The 21,121-nt window shown below is 43.2% G+C and overlaps 1 protein-coding gene across 4 annotated transcripts in view; it reads left to right on the top strand.

Moving 5' to 3' along the window:
- Positions 1-21,121, top strand: part of ZNF532 (zinc finger protein 532) — an 83,821-nt gene that overhangs the window by 1,161 nt on the left and 61,539 nt on the right. The window contains exons 1-3 of one of the 4 annotated variants that reach the window (XM_045021880.1): positions 669-1,048; positions 1,217-1,421; positions 1,836-1,944. The exons of 1 other annotated variant lie outside the window; for it this stretch is intronic. The gene's annotated coding sequence lies outside the window, so the exon portion shown is untranslated. Of the gene's footprint in view, positions 1-668; positions 1,049-1,216; positions 1,422-1,835; positions 1,945-21,121 lie in introns of those variants that run through there. 2 more of the 4 variants (XM_045021883.1, XM_045021881.1) reach the window with 2 other exon arrangements.

Genomic DNA, 21,121 nt, shown 5'->3' on the forward strand with positions numbered 1-21,121 from the left:
AAAAGACTGTGATTAGGAGCCACCCCAGAGTGGGGAGGAGATGAGTGTGAGGGATGTAGAGAAGACTGTGGCTACGAACCACTTCTGTGTGGGGAGAAGATGGGGTGAGGATCAGAGAGAGACAAGACTTTTGTCAGGAGCTGCTTCTTTAAGAGGAAGTGTTGGAGGGAAGAAACCGGTGATAAGTTATACCAATGGAGGGATTGGTTGGGGTGGTGCAGAGAAAATCATGTTGAGGCACCACCTCACTGAGGGCATGGGAACAGGCACAGAAAAGATTGACGGTGGACAGGACAGCAATGGGGGCATAGAAGATCTTGATTTGGAGCCACCCTCAAGTGTGTGTTGAGGAAGCCAGGCCCTGGACTGGAGGATGGAGGAGGAAGAGGGGAACTTGGTTAGGAACTATCCCAGTGCTGAGAGGGGTGGGTGCAGAAAAAGCCTTAATGAGGAGCCATTCCAGACCTTTGGGGAGCTGAGCGGATCTTGATCAGGACAGAGTCACATTTGGGGATGGGGGTTGTGGGAGATGAGAAGACTTCAGTTAGCAGCACCCTCTCCTTGCCCCCTGTGGTTTGTGAAGGTGTGGGGGAAGATCAGACCTTGGTTAACAACTCTTTTCCACCAGTGCCCAAAAGAGGGTTTAGAGGCAAAAGAAGCCACCACAGTGCTGTTGGGTGTGGGGAGGGGACAAAGAAGTGATTTCTTCTGGAAGTGGATTGTGGGGTGGGGAGAAAAATGATGTGTGGAGGGAGAAAACACTTATTAGTGTTGCCCCAAATACTGTGAAGAGATGGGAGGATGGGAAGGAGAAGACCTTGGTTAGCTGCCACCCCAGAGCTGCTGGCATGAGGGGGCAGTTATGACGTTAATCGGCAGCCACCCTGTACTGTAGGGAGTGGAGAAGAGAAGACCTTGGTTAGCAGTCACCCCACTGCTGCGGCCGAGTCTGCCTTGTGCAGCAAGAGAGATCCTATGAGGATTTTTATTGCAGTCTCTTTGTTAGCTACAGACACACAGCTCACAGCTTTCAGCCAGGTTGTGGGAGGTAAGTGGGGGAGGAGAGGAAGGGAATGTTTGTGGGGTGGAGTTGGGGTGTAAGGATGTTTGAATGCAGTGGGGATATATTTGAAATAGGGGGACATAATGGAAATCACCCCCACACCCAAAGAAGAAAAGAGCCCCTGCGATTTTCAGGGACTTGTTGGCAACTCAGCGAGGGTTGCCATAGCTTTTTATGTAGGGTGACCAGAACCGGCTGAAACTGGTTTGAGGCAGATCAGCTCCTGAACACAATGCAGTCACTGAGCTACTACAGTGGGATAGCTTCCTCCCTTCATGGCAGCCAAAAGCAGAGGAGCTTGCAGAAAGATACCATCCCAAAACAGTATGTGAATGCACACTTTAGACACACAGCACTGGTATGTGGCTAATGTAGTCATAAAGGATTCTGTATATAAATTTACATATTTGCAGTAACTGAGATTACTTTAGCTTTTCATTCCTTTTTATGTTTAAAGAATGGGCAAGAGCTGAGATTTATGACCCTTATTAAAATATTTTTGCTTTGCAAGGGTGGGACACTGGTTAAACGAAATAAAAATGGATTGAATGATTTGTAATTGTAGTTATGCTTGTGACTGAAGAATGCTGTTTGCATGCTGTTTTATTTACAGGGTGTTGTCTTACGGTTTTCTTCGTTATAAGATGTGAAGGGGGGTGCTGTGTCTTTCTTAAAGGCCAAAAGAAACAGTATTGTTGTAGAATTGTGCATAAAAGCATTGCAAAGATGCTATAAGGCATACTCTCTCTCTCTCTCTTTTTTTTTCTTGTAGGCCTATTGATTGGGGCTGCCTTTAACCCTTTCATATTTGCAGAGGTAATGCATCTCTGACAATAACTGAGCATTGGCTAAAAAATCTTTCAAAGGTCAAGGTTCACAAGGTGAGATATGGCATTTTGAGTATGACTATAACAACAATATGAAGCTACATGTATACAAAAACTAAATCTGACTCCTGATTGCACACTTGACACATTGGTGAAGAAACAATGGTTTAAATGTAGGCGAAGAAATACTATTAACCTCATCCAAATTTAACGGGATTAAAACTGTTGTTTGTAAAGACTTACTGATACCCAGGCTAAATACAGTATCTTCATTTATATATCTCATACAGGAGGATTTTTTCACTATTCAGTCATACAGAATAGGCCTCTGAGTGACAATCATAAATTGTGGACCACATGGCAGTGAACTGGTCTGCATTGCAGTACAGCATTACACATTTAGAATTTTCCATCTAATTATTTATAAATATTGATTGCATGGCCAAATCTAGGTAGCTTACTTATTATTTCTGAATTAACGACTTTAATGTAATACCGGTATTTTATATATGTTTTATGTATAGGTGTATAATATATATAAAACATACCAAGTTGATTGTGTTTCTTAAACTGTATTACACCGAGAGGATTTTGCAGCCAAGTGAAAGGATATATTTTAGAGCTTTGATGGCGTTCCAGTGGATTATTAGTGACATAAATTATAATATTGAGCAGTTATGAAATAAGGATAGGAATGGGCAGTGCATCAGCTGCTAAGGGATGACTACTTTTAACCAAAGCTTCACAGCAATGGATAATGGACAGGTTTTTTTTGTCATCTAAAAAATAAATGTGTACTCAGATTTGAGCTGGCATTTGCATCTTATACTGAAAGCTGGAGGCTTCAGAGAGAGGGAGAGGGAGAGAAGAAAGCAGTAATGATTATAGCAAAGGGAAGAACAAAGGCTGTTAGAGCTTACACACTGGAACACTAAATATTTTGCCTTGGGGATTCTTTTGCTAGAGCTGTTATTTCCTAAAACAGGAAATCAGCAACTCTCAAATCTTATCCAGTATGATTTTCACAAAGCTAACCAGTCCTGGCTGTAAGCTGGTTTTATAAATCTACATTCAAGAAAAATATGGAGGAAAAATATTGAAAATGTATTTTATTCTAGTGTGAAATGAGTTTTTTTTTCTTTGTGTTTAGCAGAATAAAGTAGACAGTCTTAAAAGCCTTGAGAATTTTTGGATTGGGTAAGTTGTATGGTAGCTGTTGATAGGTAGGGTGTCAATATCAAAGAGTGACAAATATAAAGGAACCTTTTTATTTCTGACTGCAGTAGATTACATAAGGTATTTGGAAGTGAATTGTGATATAATGAAAGTGGCATGTTAAATGTTTAGCCAGAATATATTTTATATAGTTTTATATGTAGGTATAATATATTGTGTTTCTCAAATTTGATAGGGTAATGAACAGCTTGCATGGTGGAGTAAAATGCCTAACAAATCACTGTGCTATGATTTCTTTTAATAGTTTACATAATTTCTGAGTGCAGAGGTTCTATATTTGACTATAAACATCTGTAGCAGAATTCTGCTTGCAAACAGGAATCCATGTTGCATAATAGGAATAGTATTTATTGCTGATGATGATGCATGCTCTTTTCCAAGTGTCAGCTAAAATTCATATGGTTACATGGGAACACCTTTCATTTCATTTTTCCCCACCAGAATAGTAAACTATTTTAAAACTGTAGGTACTTGAATTGAACAAAACTCAGTGTATCTGTTTTATTTGGATTTTGGCACTAGTTCTGCATTATGCATTTTTTATTTTTATTTTTTGAAAGGATGTCTTATTTACATTTTACATTTGCGAGGAAGTTTATACTGTAACATGAGAAACCTGAATAGATGCTGGTTTATATGGTACTTCTGGTGGCTTTGTTTTTTCCACGTAGGCCAGCCTTTTCAGTTGAAAATGCTGCTTAATGTTAGAGGATTGGTCCTCTGTATCAGTAATCATGAGCTCATCTTGGATTGAGGATTATCTCGGGTATTTGATCTTGAACAGAGGGATAATGATTTATCAGGTTCCAGGTCTCCTTTGAATGAAACAGCTAGGTTTCTGTTTCTTGGAAGTATGACTGTAAGGTAGAACATACATATGCATACTGATTCCTGGAACTGAATGTGAAAATATTGACCCTAATGTTTTCAGGGCCTGTTCTCTTTGCTGGTGTTGCGCAGACAGGCCTTGCCTGATCTGGAGTGCTCTCACTGAGTTTCCCTGTAGCTGCTTCATGCTGCTTTTGAGCAAGAATTGCCATCCACTTCGCAGAAGACTCTATTAGTCTGAGTGGAGGAAATAAATGGAAGAAAGTGTAATTAGAATATTATTCTCTTTTTCATTAGATTCAGGATATCAGGAGCTGTTAAGTTACCATTATAAATTCTTATGTTCAGGTGTCTGTAACTTAGTTTCAGCCCATTTTACATACAAAAGATATCAGAGTAGGAGAGGGCTATTTTTGTAATAATCTTTCAAAACAGCATGCAAAAAGAGAAGTTTCGTGGCTTTAGATGGTTTTGGGGCTTGTCTTCAGTTTAAAGAGAAACTATAGTGGCTGATGGACCCAAAACTTGACGTACCATATTTAACCAAATTTGTTAGCAAAATGTAGGCAATTTTATGTCTGTCATCTTCCTCCACGGTTTTACTGTGGAGGTGGTCTGCTCAGCTTCAGAGAGTGGATGGGAAAGCAGTGCTTTGTCATGGCCTAGACTAGAGCAGCGCTCCCCAGACTGTGGGGCAGGGGGTGCAGAGGACCGTTTGTGGGAGGGCATGGTGGGTCCAGGCTAGCACTCATGGGGGGCAGGGCGGGAGTTTAACCCAGCCCCTCCCCACCCCCACCTCTGCTTCCAGCCCAGGCCCTGCCCCCAGCCGGGGCTCTGTTCCCAGCCCTGCCCCCAGTCGCGGCTCCGTTCCTGACCCCAGCCCCTGCCCCCAGCAGCAAACCCATTCCCAGTCCCCTTACTCCTGTTCACGTCTCCCTCCCCACTCCCTCCACGGGAGCCCTGGCCCTGTTCCCGGGGGCAGTCGTGTAGACAGGGGTACCCCTGAAAAATTTGGGGACCATTGGCTTAGAGAATAGAGCACTGGATGAGGAGTTAGGAGACCTGAGTTCTGTTCCTGGCTTTGCTGCAGACCTGCTGAGTCACTTTGGGCGAGTCACTTCCTGTCTCAGTTCCCCCATCTCTAAAATGGGGATAATGATACTGACCTCCTTTGTAAAGTGCTTTGAGATCTACTGGTAAATGCTATTTATTATTATCATGTTAGTGAAAAATCTGCCCTCCTGCCAACCAAAGATTGGCAATAACAAAGTTTGGCAAGCCAGTTGGTGAGGTTCTTTGAATATTAACCTGATCCTGAACAATGTAACTTTGCCTTAATAAAAAGTACAAAAGACAACCCCAACAACAATAACAAAAACACAACCAAGGAGTAGGCCATTAGGAGTGAGAACTCCAGATGAAATTCCAGAAAATTCCCGTTCTTCTCCTTTCACTTTCTCCCCCCTCTGTCTCCACTAAAAAGTTAATTCTATGTTAACAGGCTGCTTTGTAGACAAATGATGATTGGAGGAGGAAGTAGATTTTCAAGCTTCCGAAGAGTCATAAATCACCAGTGATTTTTTTTTTAAATAGTAGAAAATATCAGTGTGTGATTTGATTTTTTTAAAATATTTAAGTATGGAGGCTTTGTTAGTTTAATTATAACAATTGTGAAAACAAAAACTAACCTTTCAACAAATCAGACATTAAAAAATTCCAAGATATAGTATCCATAATTTAAAAACAAAACAACAATTGCCAACAGTTAGCTATTACAAGCATAGGAAATTGTTGGCAAATGGCAAACTACTTAAGTTCTCTTTAGAGATCAAAACAAACATAATTTTGTGATAGTGGACCATTGTTCGCTTTCCATTGCTTGGTAGTCCATAACTGTAAAACTCAGCTAAGGTGTATATGCAAATAGTGGGCTTGCCATACCTTATAGTAAAGATTTCACAGCCGAATTCTGTACAAAAGTTTTGTATTTTTTAAGGTCCCAAACCCTGAACTCATGAACAAAGACTGTTTGAAAGAGCTTTGTCTCTAGGAACTACAGAAAGCTTGGGGAACATAATGCTGATTTCCAACTCTCTGCTCAGCCTGTCTGGAGCTATTGCACCCTATGTGAATAAATGGATGCAGACCAATGCCTCCTGAGGCACCCAAATTAGTTGTGTGTCCCAGTGGAAACTATTATGCATAGACCTACATCCTTGGCTGTTCTCTCTGCCAAATTATAGAAATACACTATGATTATTTTCTGTCTGGCGTGGATACCTGTATGTGTCTGGGGTCTCCATGGCTTCACCAGCCCATCTATAGACTTCAGATGCTTTCATTCCTAAGATGTTTTCTTAAAATGGCACATTGCTTGAGTTCAAGACTTCATTTTTACAAAATATATCACAGTACACTATGAAGTATTGTAAATAATTAAAACCAAACGACAACTGTCAAAATCAACAAAGTACATTTTGTGATGCATTGTCTTCATTAATTGTTGTCTTACAGTATTTGCTAATTCACAAAATGTCAGTAATTGACAATCAGTCTCCCAGGTATTAGTGTGGATTAACAAGGTTCTGCTGGCCTTCAGAAATAGGATAATGTGGAAATGAGTTAAAAAGAGAGAATATTAAATTTTTGTTACAGCAATTTTTATCCCATCATATATATTTGATAATTTGCTTTTAGTGTTGCCTTTAGTTTACAGTGCCAAACAATAATAATCTGGGAGTATAATGTACTCAAATCTCATTCCATGGGCAGGTTAGTGATAGAAAGGTAAGGGAGGTGTCATTTGATTTGTAAACTCTACAGAATCATAATTTTAGTAGTGTCACCCTCCCCAGCGTGGCAGAAGGGACTTGCTGTCTCCCCTGGCTCTCAGCTCCATGTCTCTGGTTGGTGGAGATTTTGATAATACAGTGTCGTCAGAAATGGGTTGAGTTTGCTATTATTTGAAAGCCATTTTTCCAGTGCAGTGGTTCTCAACCGGGGCCCGGGGCCCCCTGGGGGGCCATGAGCAGATTTCATGGGCAACGCATGACTCCTCTGTTTGGGGAAGCTGTGGCCCCACCCTGAGACTCACTTCTGCTCAGCCTCCTCTCCTGGAAGCCCTGCCCATGCTCCACTCTCAGCCCTCTCACCTGCCGCTTGCGCCTGTTCTCCTCCTCCCCAAGACCCTCTCCTGCCGCTTGCATCTCTTTGCCCCTTCCCCCAGATCCCCGCTGGCTGGCCAGCAACTCACGCAGGCATCTCTCTTGCACCCAATCCCCCCTGCCGGCGGGCCACTCACTCGCCTCTTTGCCCCCTCCCCAGGGGCTGCTCGCCAGCCGAGACAGCTGGCCAGCCACTCACGCGCCTCTTTGCCTCCTCACTTAGAGCCCTCCCCTCGCCTGGCCACTCACAGGCATGTGTGTGCCTCTTTGCCCCGTCTCCCTACCCGCCGGCCAGCCAGCTGGCCACTCATATGCGTGCACCTCTTCTGCCCTGGCGCCTGCCAGCCGGCTGGCCACTCATGCACCTCTTTGTCCCCGCCAGCCATGAGGCTCCTTTACCAGTGGAGCCGAGCCAGCCACCCTCTTCACCTCCTCCTATGAGGCTCCTTTACCAGTGGAGCTGATATGGGAAGAGGACAAGTCAGACTGGGGCCTCGGAGGGGAGCACATGCGGGACCGCAGGTGGGACGCCCACCCTTTCGGCGGTGGTGCACTCCAAAGGTGATGGGCAGGCTCTTTGGGGAGGCTAAGCCTCTCCTGGCCTTTTATACGTGCCGCCTATGTTCAGGGGTCCACCAGGCAAGGCTAGTGTTAGATTCACTAGGGCCCTGGGCAGACAGCCAAAGCCTTACTGCATGGGACTGCAGCCCGGGGCAGTGAGACCCACCAACAGGTGCTGAAGCCAAAGCCTGAGCAATGTAGCATCACAGCGCCCCCTGTGGTGTGGGGTCCTGGGCAATTCCCCTGCTTGCTACCCTCTAAAGCCGGCCTTGTCTTTTATATGCAGAAAAAAAGTTGGTGTGACACAGGTGGGCTGTGGAGTTTTTATAACCTGATGGAGAGGGCCTCAGAAAGAAAAAGGTTGAGAACCCCACTCCAGGGAACATAGTGGTAGCAAACATGACAAACAAAGAACAATTATGTAGCTATATATTTGAGAAAATGTTATGTTATCATAGAATCATTGAATATCAGGGTTGGAAGGGACCTCAGGAGGTCATCTAGTCCAACCCCCTGCTCAGAGGAGGACTAATACCCAAGTAAATCATCCCAGCCAGGGCTTTGTCAAGCCTGACTGTAAAAACCCAGTGAAAATTTTTATCCTAATATCCAACCTAAACCTCCCCCACTGTAACTTGAGACCATTACTCCTTGTTCTGTCATCTGGTACCACTGAGAACAGTGTAGATCCATCCTCTTTGGAACCCCCTTTCAGGTAGTTGAAAGCAGCTATCAAATCCCCCCTCATTCTTCTCTTCTGCAGACTAAACAATCCCAGTTCCCTCAGCCTCTCCTCATAAGTCATCTGTTCCAGCCCCCCTAATCATTTTTGTTGCCGTCCGCTGGACTCTGTCCAGTTTTTCCACATCTTTCTTGTAGTGTGGGGCCCAAAACTGGACACAGTACTCCAGATGAGGCCTCACCAATGTCGAATAGACGGGAACGATCACATCCCTCGATCTGCTGGCAATGCCCATACTCATACAGCCCAAAATGCCGTTAGCCTTCTTGGCAACAAGGGCACACTGTCGACTCATATCCAGTTTCTCGTCCACTGTAACCCCTAGGTCTTTTTCTGCAGAACTGCCGCCTAGCCTTTTGGTCCCTAGTCTGTAGCAGTGCATGGGATTCTTCCATCCTAAGTGCAGGACGCTGCACTTGTCCTTGTTGAACCTCATCAGATTTCTTTTGGCCCAATCCTCTAATTTGTCTAGGTCCTTCCGTATGCTATCCCTACGCTCCAGCGTATCTATCACTCTTCCCAGTTTAATGTTATCGGCAAACTTACTGAGGGTGCAGTCCACGCCATCCTCCAGATCATTAATGAAGACATTGAACAAAACTGGCCCCGGGACCGACCCTTAGGGCACTCTGCTTGATACCGGCTGCCAACTAGACATGGAGCCATTGATCAGTACCCGTTGAGCCCGACAATCTAGCCAGCTTTCTATCCATCTTATAGTCCATTCAGCCCATACTTCTTTAACTTGCCAGCAGGAATACTATGGGAGACCGTATCAAAAGCCTTGCTAAAGTCAAGAAATAATACATCCACTGCTTTCCCCTCATCCACAGAGCCAGTTATCTCATCACAGAAGGCAATTAGGTTAGTCAGGCATGACTTGCCCTTGGTGAATTCATGCTGACTGTTCCTGATCACTTTCCTCTCCTCTACGTGCTTCAGAATTGATTCCTTGAGGACCTGCTCCATGATTTTTCCAGGGACTGACGTGAGGCTGACTGGGCTGTAGTTCCCCGGATCCTCCTCCTTCCCTTTTTTAAAGATGGGCACTACATTAGCCTTTTTCCAGTTATCCAGGATGCATTGCTTACATAAAAAAAGACACTGATCTTTGATGATCCTAGGGAAGTTAGCCTTGACATGTAGGACTGAAAACATTCATCAAAGTAAACTTCATTGTTGTCTCCATATAGGGTACCACTGCTAGACATGTTGTCACACTGTACTCGTCTGAGCCACACTTGAACATCTCTGTACAAGGAAGGCTGCTGACCAAACATTAGCAGGGGTGGTGAGCATCTGGTGTTTGCACACAGAAATTTGATTAGCTTAAGGATTGATTGGGAAGCACGTGGTATTTTGCACATAACTGGTGTGATCAGTCTATCCTCCAAGACACATCTGTGTCCAATAGGGGAGGGTAGTTTTGGATGTGCTTGATCATCCTGGAGCTATTCCATTGCTTGATGATTTGCCTTCTTGATGCCAGGTATAAATGCTCCCCTTGCTGATGGCAATTTTTTTCTTTTTGTCTGCTTCTTGGAAAACATCCACCAATGTAGCTCTGCAAGTGTCATAATGTTGGTCTTCAAATGGTAAACTCAGCAGATGAACATCTCCATTGCATTTATGACCTCATCAATGACTGTCAAAGCCATTCCAAGCATGTTCAGAGTGAAGAGAGAATCTCTGGAGGCTGAATCAAATGCTTTCCAGTAAGACAATTCAGTCTTTCCAACAGCACTTGTAGTGGTAGATTACGCACCTGTGGCACACAGTTGTCGTAGAAACCTGTCTTTCACTCAAGCAGTCGTACATGAGGTTCTGTGATAAAATGACAGCCTTGGGCTCCATTTGCTTACTGTCATACTTCTGGTGCTGAAGTCACTGCAACCACTGATGCACTACCTAAAGAAGAACTACAAGTCATGCAATTTTTTTTTGAGGTTTGGCATCAGCTATGGATCCCTGAAACACTCACGTACTGCAGGACAGAACACTTTTCCATAAAAATTTAGCAGCTGCATATAACTGTTGACGTCAGCACTTTCTTCCGCTTTTCATAGCACCATGTCTTTTGCAGCTTTTAAGGATAAACGCTGTGATTCATTTCTGTGGATAGGGTTGCTAAAAGCTACATCCCTACCCCATAGTTCATCTTCAATAAGTGCTTTAAGAGCCTTTCCGCTAAGCATCTGTTCCTCTTCAGTCCAGTTCAAAGCACATATTTCTCTGTACTTAGCCTCTGCATCAGCTATTGCCACCACTTTCCCCTCAATTAAAGACTCTGTGAGGCAATTTATGAACTCTAGCTGAGTCGCACAGTTTGCAATAGTAAAATCAGCCATTGTTTCTCTTGAATTTTACCTTTTGACACATCACATTACATACATTGTTGGTGTAGTAGTCGATGTGACGCGCACTGTCCTAGGCGTGGACTCCTTTTGGGTCAGTGCACACTCACTTTACTTTCCATGCAACGTTCTCTCTAAGAGTGATTGATTCATAGTGTCTCACCAGTGTCACATATTGAAACAGTGTTTAATGGATGCCTTTGGGCTTTCGGTTTACTGCAAAAGAAACAGGTGTTCTTCTCAAAACGCATGCCCAGGGACGTAGTATAAGACAAATCTTGCCCATAGCAGGCACTTTCTCTGGCATCTTCAACTTTTTCCTGAAGCTAGATATACTTCCTCTCCAACCGTACCACATTCAGTTTTTGTGTGCTTCTTGTGTTTAACCGGGTCTGCCACAGTGGTATTCTCCAAAGATTCAGCTACTAGTTGGTATTCTCCAGCTCCCCATTGACGCCTAAAAATAATCAAGGCCAAAGTAAAAACAAGAATTTTGTAATCAGTTACTTTGGGATTGTAGTTAGTTACATAATATAGCTGACATAATTATGTGCCGGCTATTTGTGGATGGATTCCCATAATTTATGGCTTGCTGGTGATGTCTTAACCAGTGCCTCATTACAACTCTTTTAGCATAATAAACAAAGCTGATAATCAGTATCACTGAACCATTTCTTTTTTGCCAATGATGGCTGTGACCTGGGGCAGCCCTCATTTAAAATGCCAATGTCAGGGCAGGCTGCAAAAGAGAGAGCAGATAACCACCAGTTTGGTGAGTTTAACTTCAGTGTTACTCCCAAACCAGTCACAAACTGTGCTGCTGATCCCCCACACTGGTTATCGAGAAGCTGAAAGAAATCACATAGCCCCTTTTATTGCATTCCTTCTCTGGCTGCCAATCAGGACATAGGTCCAGTACAGTGAGAAGTTACTTAAAAACTATACAAAATGTTCTTCTGACCCCAAAAGGTCAGCTGCATTACTAGGTTAATATTAGTGTAGATCTTACCCAAAATACTACACTGCCAGCCAATTCTTTAGTGCAGGGGTAGGCAATGTATGGTACGCGTGCCAAAGGTGGCACGCAAGCTGATTTTTCAGTGGCACTCACACTGCCCGAGTCCTGGCCACCAATCTGGGCATCTCTGCATTTTAATTTAATTTTAAATGAATCTTCTTAAACATTTTAAAAACCATATTTACTTTACATACAACAATAGTTGAGTTATATATTATAGACTTATAGAAAGAGACCTTCTAAAAACGTTAATGTATTACTGGCATGCAAAACCTTAAATTTGAGTGAATAAATGAAGACTCTGCACACCACTTCTGAAAGGTTGCCGACCCCTGCTTTAGTGTTTAGAACTAAAGGTTTTATTATAAAGTAAAAAGTATAATTTTAAAAAGTTGAATAAAAAATATATTTTCTTGAATATAAACCAGCAGTTCTCAAACTGTGGGTCGGGACCCTCTTTGAATGGGGTCACTAGGGCTGTCTTAGACTTGCTGGGGCCCGAGGCTGAAGCCAAAGCCTAAGGTCTTCAGTCCTGGGCGGCTGGGCTCACGTTGCAGGCCCTGTGCCTGGGGCTGAAGCCCTGGAGCTTCAACTTTGGCTCCTCTGCCCAGAGCAGTGGAGTTTGGGTTTTGGCCCTGCACCTGAGCAGTGGGGCGTGGGCGGGCTCAGGTTTCATTCCCCCACTCCTGGAGTAATGAAGTAATTTTTGTTGTCAGAACAGGGGGTCGCGGTGCAATGAAGTTTGAGAACCCCTGATATATACACACACATTATTCTAGGTTTTTCATGTTTGGTACCATTGTGTTTGTAGGAGAAAGGACTTTCAAATGGTACCCAACTTTCCATCCATTTCCAATGACATTGTTTTATCAAAATTTTCACCAACCAGAGGACTTGAAGCTGTGAGGTGGAGGGCACAAAGTCCCTCCTGCCATGCTGCAGAGGGTGACAAGACTGAAACTGTGATACTGTAGGTTTTTATGAATCAAATGATGTCTTCTTTACCTTTCTATCATTAACTTGCCCACAGAATTACACATGCTCCCAGACTATAATACATTATGTTGTTAATGGGTGGTGAAGTTTGAAATTTCAATTTTTTTCCTTCTATTATCATCCTAATTTGCTTTCAGTATCTTGAATCATGAAACTAGCATAAAAATCGTTTAACTAAAGCAAAAGTGCACCACCATTGTCACAGCAACGTGGGTTTTAAATAGCATCATAGAAATTCATTTATACTCTTCTCTTACCTCCCTCTCCAGGATTTCTCTAAATTAAATTTCTGAACATACAGCCGTGTAGTTTGTCCTTAAGTAGATTTTAAAAAAAAGGTGGCTGAAATTTGTACTCGTTTTGAGAAAAAATATATAATTAACTTGGTCTAGCTTAGCATGGTAGGAGGTGCACAAGCTTCCCTATTACTGCACTTCAACCATAACTCTTATAGCCAGTCTTGGCCCTGCTTCAGCATAGCTCTCCAGGTACACACTGCTTTTGTGATAGAAACAAACAAGGCTATGGAATATCCCCAAAGATATGTTTGTTTGGGACCTGAGCTCATATTGGGTTCTTGTCTCAAGAGGGGAAAAGCTGCTGGAATACACCCAGTTGTGCTGTCTACTCCCAGATACAAGTTTTTGTTTTGTCTTCATGTTCCTAACTCTAGCCTCCAAGTTTTTTTAGATAGCAATAGTTTTACAGTAAAACTATGTAATGTGTTATTTCTGTTGTTGTAACAGCTTGACCTTGAGGTCAGAGTTAAGGTTGTGCATATGAGTGTGTTAAAGAATTGAATATATTCATTGTGGGTGGCAGTATTTTAGAAAGGCTAGGAAGTTTGCTGTGGCACTAGAGAGGCTGAGTGTACTTGAATATTATGTTTGGAAGCGAAACCTGTCACCGATTAGGTTTGGATATTAATTTTCTTAACTGGTAACGTCTTTGATTTTTAGTGATTCGGGAAATGTAGCTGAACATCCTTAACTTTTTTTTGAGTGGAATAATAAATTTTTAAACTGTTTTAGGCAACAATCAACTATTAGTTACAGTTCATAAATGTAATTCATGATTTTCTTTGCAATGAGCATTAATTTAAAAGTTTTAATATTGGGAAGATTTTGCCAGTAGTATCCTTGCTGAGATTTCTGTTTTCTAAAGAAAAACAGAACTTTTTTGAAAAACGTGTGCAAATTGAGAGGCTGGTATTAACATTTCTTCTACTCATTGCAATTTATGCATAGAGCCAAACTTGATTTTTTGTTTTTTAAGTTTAATAATTGTTTATTATGTTGAATTATATTTAGCTTCTGTTGCTTGGTGCAAATTTGTCTGAAGGTGAGACATACTAGCACTTCAACAAAGATATTAAGGAAACTGACTTCATCACTTTATTGGTATTATGGGTAGGGTAAATAACTTTTATTAGGATTCAGAGTAGCAGCCGTGTTAGTCTGTATCCGCAAAAAGAACAGGAGTACTTGTGGCACCTTAGAGACTAAGTACTCCTGTTCTTTTATTAGGATAGAGAGCAAAAAGCTTGTGTATTGTAATAGTTGCATTTCTGAAGCAGTGTTTCTTCTGGCTGTCCCATAGTAACAAATTGTGGGATTTTTGATAAGCCAGAAAGGCCTTGTGTGCTATGCGGGGATAAGAGGCATTACTGATTGAGGTTAAGTTGGCTTCTACCATATCCTAGTTGCCTTCTGAGTATTTCAAACCACGCTGAATCACAGTTTGAGTTGTGGGTACTCCTATTTCCTGGAGAAGTTCTGCTAGTTGATAGCTCATGAAAACTAGTGTACTGCTTTTGTTTGCCTTAACATATTTGGCATTAACAGCAAAACATCAGAACTATTGATCAGCTGTCACTGCTAACATACTTGCTTTTGTTTAGGCTGGTGTTAAGAACTGATATCCATTATTGATGTTCTAACTGGGAGATAGGGCATGTCTATGTGGGAAAATTTGCTGACACAGCTACATGGGAATAGTTATTCCGTTGTAGGTACATCATTATAGCTCTTTGTGGGGACACTTGATAAAAGTTAATTTATTCCAGAGTAGAATGTCCACACTGGTACTTATACTGAAATAACCAATTAGGCATAGCTATGCTGGGAAATTTTCCAATTTGACAAACACTTCAAGCTAGCCACTGATAAGCTCCCTGCACATTACTACTATTTATTATTTTTACAGTACTCAAACTGGTGCTGGGTCGCTCTACAGATCAAATAGAAAAATGTGGTCTCTGTCCTAAATAGTTAACAGCCTAGTTCTAGACATAATATGAATTTGGACAACAACTGTTAAGGAGAGAAACAGGTGAGGAAGGAAAGGTTAGAGTCAGAAATTTGCCCTTTTTTGTGTGTGTGTGTGTAGGCATATGCACATTTTGAATGTCTCAAGCCCCCTTATCCCCCATAATAATTGTAGACTCACTTGTGGAGAATTGCAAAAGATGTGCAGAGATTGAAGAGGTATTTGAATAAGGAGACAGGGTTACTATGTAGGTATTGGCAGAACTATGTAGGGCCTGGAAGGTGAGGACAAGGTAGTTAGATTTCATGGAGCAGAAAAGAGGGAGCCAGAAGAAGGATTGAGAGACTGTGTAATGTGGTTAGATTCATGGAGAAAAAGGTGTGATGGTTCTTGGGGCACCCAGGAGTGTGAGTCGCCTTGTTACCTACTGCCTTGTTATGCCTTTTCTCTAGCTGGAGGGAGTCTTTCTTGGAATAGCTTGATGTCAGCTCCCTGACACCACCTGCTTTTTAACCTCTCAAGCCATCACCCAAATCCCTGAGTCTCTTTCATTCATTCCCCTGTGACGTTCAGCCCCTGACACTGGCTACGCATAGACATTCCAGATTCTGTGCACCCAAAGGGGCAGTGTTTACCAAGTTTACCTTAAACCACTGCTCCTGTAAACCATACTGGTAACTAATTTCTACTCCCAAGTCCATAAAAAAAAAAATTCAGCATAAAGACATTATTCCTTAACTATTACCCATACAATCATCTCACAATGACTATGAATGTTGACAAGTTACAAGCTTTCTGTAGATACCAAACATGTTACTCTTTATGAATAAATAGCCTGTAAGATATAGAATCGTAGGCCTGGAAGGGACCTTGAGAGTTCATCTAATTTAGTGTGCTGCATGCATGGCAGGACTAAGTATTATCTAGACCATCCCTGACAGGTATTTGTGTAACCTGCTCTTAAAAATCTCCCAAGATTCCACAACCTCTCCCAGTGCATAACCACCCTGACTTGAAGTTTTTCCTAATGTCCTACTTAAACCACCCTTGCTGCAATTTAACCCATTGCTTCTTGTTCTATCCTCAGAGGTTAAGGAGAACAGTTTCTCTTCCGTTTCCGTGTAATAACCTTTATGTACTTGAAAACTGTTATCATGTCCTCTCTCAGTCTTTTCTTCCGCAGGCTAAAAAACCCCAATTTTTTCAATCTTTCCCATAGGTCATGTTTTCTAGACCTTTAAGTGTTTTTGCTGCTCTTTTCTGAACTTTCTCCCATTTGTCCACATCTTTCCTGAAATGTGGCGCCCAGAACTTGACACAACGAGGCCATATCAGCGAAGAGTAGAGTGGAAGAATTACTTCTCATATCGTACTTACAACACTCCTGCTAACACATCCCAGAATGTTGTTTGCTTTTTTTGCAACAGTGTTACACTGTTGATTTGTTTACAGTAGAACCTCAGAGTTATGGACACCTCAGGAATGGAGGCTGTTCGTAAGTTTGAAATGTTCGTAACTCTGAACAAAACATTATACAGTAGTTGTTATTTCAGAAGTTTACAACTGAACGTTGACTGCACAGCTTTGAAATGTTACAATGCAGAAGAAAAATGCTGCTTTCCCCCTTTTTTTTTAGTAGTTTATGTTTAACACAGTACTGTACTGTTTTTGTTTTTTTGGTCTCTGCTGCTGCCTGATTGCATAATTCTGGTTCCAAATGAGGTATGTGGTTGACTGGTCAGTTCATAACTCTGGAGTTCGTAACTCTTGTAGCTTGTGATTCACAGTGTCTCCGAGATCCCTTTCTGCAGTACTGTTTCCTATGCAATCATTTCCCATTTTATATGTGTGCAACTGATTGTACCTTCCTAAATGGAGTATTTGCATTTGTCCTTATTGAATTTCATCATTTTTACTTCAGACCTTTTCTCCAGTTTGTCCAGCTAATTTGAATTTTAATCCCATCCTCCAAAGCATTTGCAACCCCTCCCAGCTACGTATCATCTGCAAACTTTGTAAGTGTACTCTCTATGCCATTATCTAAATCATTGATGAAGATATTGGACAGAACTGGACCAAGAACTGATCCTTGCTGGACCCCACTCGTTATGACAGTCCAGCTTGACTGTGAACCGCTGATAACTACTCTCTGGGAATGGTTTTGTAACCAGTTATGCACCCACCTTATAGTATTTCCCTAATTTGTTTATGAGAAGGTCATGTGAGACAGTATCAAAAGCCTTACTAAAGTCAAGATATACCACATCTACCATTTTCCCCCAGCCACAAGGCTTGTTACCCTGTCAAAGAAAGCTATTAGGTTGACTTGGCACAATTTGTTCTTGACAAATCCATGCTCACTGTTACTTATCACCTTATTATCTTCTAGATAGTCACAGATTGATTGCTTAATTATTTGTTGCATTATCTTTCCAGGTACTGAAGCTGACTGGCCTGTAATTCCCTGGTTGTCCTTATTCCCCTTTTTATAGATTGGCTCTATATTTGTCCTTTTCCAGTCCTCTGGAATCTTTCCTGTCTTCTGTGACTTTTCAAAGATAATCGCTAATGGCTCAGATATCTCCTCAGTCAGCTCCTTGAGTATTCTAGGATGTATTTAATTAGGCTCTGGTGACTTGAAGACATCTAACTTGTCTGAGTAATTTTTAACTTGTTCTTTCCGTATTTTAGCCTCTGATCCTCATTTTCACTGGCATTCACTATGTTAGACATCCCCAATTGCTACTAACCTTTTTGGTGAAAACTAAAACAAGAGTCATTTAGCACTTCTGCCATTTCCACATTTTCTATTATTGTCCCCCCCATTGAATAATGGGCCTACCCTGTCCTTGGTCTTCCTCTTGCTTCTAATGTATTTATAGAATGTTTTCTTGTTACCCTTTATGTCTCTTGCTAGTTTCATTTCGTTTTGTGCCTTGGCCTTTTTAATTTTTCCCCTACATTCTTGTTGTTTTTTTTAAATTCATCCTTCATAATTTGACTTAGATTCCACTTTTTGACATGTATTTGGTCTTGTGGGTTTGTTGCGTCTGAGGTGAGAGACATTTGCAAAGAATAGGGGACCCGTTGCCAAATGGTTTTTATGTCACAGGGGGCTAGTTTTAGCAACTGGTTTAGATGGACAGGAGAGAGAGAGAGAGAAGATGATGTGGGTATGATGAAGGCTGGAGAGGAGGAAGTTGCAGTAGTTTAGATAGGAGCAGATCAGGGAATAAAGGTAATTTTAGTTGTTGGGATAGAGAGAAACATCTTCAAAATGTGGAGGGGAAAATGCAACATTTGTACACAGCTTGCATGAGAGGACAGAATGAAGAGTAGGAGATGAATTGATCACACAGAGATTTAAAGTCTGAGTGACAAGGAGGATGGTGGTGATAATAGGGAAGGAAAATGGGGTAAGTGAGGAAGGTTTAGGAGAAAATGAGCTTTATTTTTTACCGTTACACTTAAGTTGTTAGCAAAATATCTTAAAGGGAGGTTGCTGAGGCAGCCTAAAATTCAGTTGGAAGCACAACACAAGTCAGGAGTGGAAAATGTAAATTTGCAAGTCATCTTCATAGAAATGATAACTGAAATTGGGTGAGCAAATAATGTTGCTCGACTATAAGGTTGAGAGGGAGAAGAAGGGGCCCTGAACCCATGTAGGTCCCACAAAGTGGAGAGGGGAGGGGGCACTGAAAGAGCAGTTAGTGGTAAGAAGAAAACTAAAGAAAGGACAGTTTTACAAAGGCTAGAGCGGGGGTGGGCAAACTTTTTGGCCCGAGGGCCACATTGGGGTTGTGAAATGGTATGGAGGGCTGGGTAGGGAAGGCTGTGCCTCCCCAAACAGCCTGACCCCCGCCCCCTCCCACTTCCTGCCCCCTGACTGCCCACCTCAAAACCTCCGACTCATCCAACCCCCCTGCTCTTTGTCCCCTGACCACCTCCTTCCAGGACTCCCCGCCCCTAACCGCCTCCTGGGGACCCCATCCCCTATCCAACCACCCTCCTCCTGACTGCCCCGACCCATATTCACATCCCTGCCCCCAACAAGCTCCCCGGGACTCCCACCTGCTGTCCAACTCCCCCTCCCTGTCCCCTGACTGCTCCCTCCTGGACCCTGCACCCCTAACCGCCTCCTGGGACCTGACCCTCTATCCAACCCCCCCTCCCTGCCCCCTGACTGCCCCCTCCCGGGACCCCCTACCCCCCTCCGCCCCTTTCGGAATGTGGCCCTGCGAACATGGGCGGAGGACTCAGGAGGAGCAGGGGCAGCGGCGTAGCCGGAGAGAAACGGTGGTTTCCCCTTTAAAGCGCCGCTTCTCTGTGGCTGGCTGCGTGGCCGCCCGGTGCTCCTCCTGAGTCTTCCGGCCTGCGCTTACCACGCTCCCGCCACCCACACCTCCCGCCTGCTCTCCCGAGGCTGCAGGTGAGCCTCCCTCCCTGCTCTCCCCTGCCCCCGTCCCCTGGGGGGTGCGCTGGTGCTGAGCTGCCCCGCGGCGGGCTGAGCTGAGGCTGCAGAGGAGGGAGAACAGCAGGGGAGGGGCCCAGGGCTCGCCTCCCCGGCCGGGAGTTCAGGGGCTGGGCAGGATGGCCCCGCGGGCCAGATGTGGCAGGCCCTACTTTGCCCACCTCTGGGCTAGAGGAAAGGACAGGATATCAAAGAGGAAAGAGGATGATCAGCTGTATCAACAATAGTGGAGGAATGAAGGAGACTAAGGACTGAGCATATGAGGCCCAAGATGTAATCAAGAAGTGATCATTAGAAACCTCTAGATTTATTGAATAGTAATTTGAGAAGAAAAAAGGTTGTTTAGCATAACCAGTTCCACAGAAGTTGCAGTCAGTCGTGTCTGCTTGTAACTGAGAGGGCAGAACCAGACCTCTGAGCTACTAGTACAGATGCTCCCCGGGTTACGCAAACCTGCACTTATGGAAAAAGTTCCATAAGCGTTGGGTGTTTTTTGCATAATTGTCCAGTATACGTCCCCGACTTACGCAAAATTTGACTTACGCAAGGCGTTCTGGAACAGAATGCTTGCGTAAGTCGAGGAGCATCTGGTCTGGTATAGAGCTAAGCTCATCCACTGAGGAGGCTGCCAGGTTATTTTGTTTCCATATCTACATTGGGCTGACAGATCTCCTACAAGGCATCAGGCTGTTTTATACTGATTTTTCAGTTTTCCTCTTTACAGATCAAAACAAAACCAAAAAAACCTTTTCAGTTTCAGCATTAATTTATAGTGGCTTGGCCTCATTCCTGGAAGATAGTTTTTCCCCAGTCTCCTGTCTGAGGCACTGCACCAGTCCTGTCGCTCCAGCTCTAAGTGAAATCGCAGACAAAAAAGCTAGGACACAACAATGATTTTCTTGTTCCTTTCCCCTACTAGAGTATTTGAAAGGATAGTTTTGTTTGTTTTGCTCTTAGGACTAGAGTCTCTCCAACTCAAACCAGTTCAGCCACAGAGCTTAGGGAGGAGTGACGGAGAATCGCTTTAAATCCAAAGTGCCTTCATTAACCCCTCTGCATGGAGCCCCACACCAGGGAAACAGCTACCGCTACTAAACCGCCTGAGGGTGTTTCAACATGGCATATGTGAACTTTCCCCACTTCCAGATCCACAACAGCTGTAATAAATCAATATTTCAACACAGGTTCTAGGAAACCAGGGCAGTAGTGGTAAGTGCCCCCAGTCATAGATTTCCTGCTGCAGCAACTTTCTTCCCATACAGTACTACAAGGGTGAGCATCGTTTTCTGCCTTTCCATCTCAGCAGCCATGTAGTGCGGGCCCCAGAAGATCCAAAGAAATGGAGTGTTTCCCAGTGGCAAACCACTGAATTCTTGCCCTGGGTCCCACTTTCTGTGTCTATAGATAGCTCACTGGGGCTTGCTATCTTGTTTTGATGCTACAGTCATACCAGTGATTTGCTTCACTGGAACTTGCGTGTGATGAACTGAGTTAAAATGATAAACAGGAAGAAAATAAAGAGGCAATGAAACAGCAAGGCAGAATTTTCCCTTCAGCTCAAAAATGGACCCTCTTCATGCTGTTCTCTAGATG

The sequence above is a fragment of the Mauremys mutica genome, chromosome 6 (assembly GCF_020497125.1).
Source record: "Mauremys mutica isolate MM-2020 ecotype Southern chromosome 6, ASM2049712v1, whole genome shotgun sequence".
In the NCBI taxonomy this organism is placed as follows: domain Eukaryota; kingdom Metazoa; phylum Chordata; order Testudines; family Geoemydidae; genus Mauremys; species Mauremys mutica.